Genomic DNA, 2,095 nt, shown 5'->3' with positions numbered 1-2,095 from the left:
ATCGTGTGCTGAACTCTCAAAGCTTCAAGTATTTTCAGACTCTAATGTCTTCTTCTCTGCCCTGCATTCAGGGATGTGTTTGAATGGGATCGCAGGTTGTCTTCTTGACATCACAAACCTTGCCACTCCCTTCACTCTGTTATCATTTAAGTTTTATCAGTGCACAGCAGTATGTTTGGCTGTTGCTTTTGCTATGTATGTGTTTTTCAGACTATGTTTCACTTTTACTCTCTTTTGAGTTATGAATGAAAGAAACCCTTGACAAAAAAAAAATATTGTAGTTAATATATTTTAAATATTACAAAAGTCAAGTGATTCACGTTTTCGTAAAAATAAAATTCAAGTTCATTATTGGGCCGTACTCGTACGTAATAAGCTACGTTAAATATAATGTATTTTTAGGTTCATTTAATGACATTAAATTTAAATTTGATTAAGGAAAACTCATTAATTTAACTGGAAAAGACAAACATTAAAATAGGTAGTTTAATTTAATTCTCAGTGGCATGGAAGTGTAAATAAGTTAGAAAACTTAGGGGTATATTTTAATGTGTACTTCTCTTTTAATAATAGAGACTAGCTTCTGATCCGCGTGTCCGCGCGGATGTTTGTTTTTCGATAATTACATATTCAAAACACAACAATTTAATGGTTTTATTTGGTTTGGATCCATTTTCTATTGTTATAAAACCCGAATTGGAACCGAATTATGAATAGATTGAGTTTGGTTAAAGTTTTAAAAACATCTAAAACCTCTAATTAAACCCAAAAAAACTCAGGTAATTGAGGAGTTTTGGATATCTTTTACTTATGAATATCCAAAAATCCTGAATCCGGATAATTAATATTTTATCATATTTTTAATATTGAAGTTCCGCTCGGTTTTGGTTTTTCGAATTTAAAGAAATATGAATCAATTGGGTTTGTACATTGGAATCGATTGGGTATTTTTTATGTAGATGATATATAGATGCCGTGAATCATGAATAATACTTCAAACCTATTATGTTAAAGAAAAGTACACAATTTTTTTCATGTGTGAGTTTTTAGTTGAATCATTATTTTTAAATTATATTAAATGTATCTAATACTATTAAAACATGAGATATTTTTAAAAATAATATTAAAACAACTTTAAAAAGCGTCCTCCTATCAAAATGCATTTTGAAATGTAAATTAACTAACATTTCAATGTCTAGAATTGTATTTTATTATAATATCAACAAACTTCCTCCTAGCTATCATAATAGATTGTATGACCAAATGTAATACATATAAATTATACATTAACAGAAAGTTATGCATATATCAGTTGAACAACATATATTGCACTACATAAACAGAATTGATTCTTTTAGGAAAAATCAATAATTTGTTCTAATGTATTTTGGTAAAACCGACCTGGTTTATAACTTTATAATAGTTATTTCGTTGGTAGATAAATCAAACCATATCGATCAAAACTAATAGTTTCTAAACATACATATGTGTTGACAAATCCAATGTAGCTTATGGTAAATATGGAGGAGCAATTAATATCCCTTATATATTAATTGAGGAACATTTGAAAAGATGTAACCTCAATTTTGTATTAATTAAAAGAGGCCCCAATGCATAGGTGGCACTCAATTAGGTAGTCAATTACATTCAATTGAAAAATAAGTAGGTCCACATTCGATTTTTATATGTTGTTAGATACATAAGTTGGTCAAACTATATGATATAATGATATGATATGATATTTTCTTTCCTTAAATAAAACCTACGGAATTACCATAAATGACTAATATATATATGACAATTAATGATTTTAATAATAAAGATTTGATAACAATTTATATCTCCTCCATCATTTTTTGTTTAATTTTATATTATTAAAATAAATTAAACAATCAAATTAGCTATAAAAATAAAATTTAGATTTTTTCGTATATGTTATATTTTGAATTTTTAAAAACGACAATAAATGACTAAAACTATTAAAATTATTATGTTAAAAATTAATGATCAATGGTTTAACAATTTTATTATAAGAAGATACACATGATTTTAAAAACATATGAGTAAAAAATATCATTTAATAATAAAATAAATA

Source organism: Brassica oleracea, chromosome C4 (genome assembly GCF_000695525.1).
Source record: "Brassica oleracea var. oleracea cultivar TO1000 chromosome C4, BOL, whole genome shotgun sequence".
NCBI classification, from domain to species: domain Eukaryota; kingdom Viridiplantae; phylum Streptophyta; class Magnoliopsida; order Brassicales; family Brassicaceae; genus Brassica; species Brassica oleracea.
The sequence above is the reverse complement of the archived record's forward strand: the minus strand, read 5'-3'. Positions refer to the sequence as shown.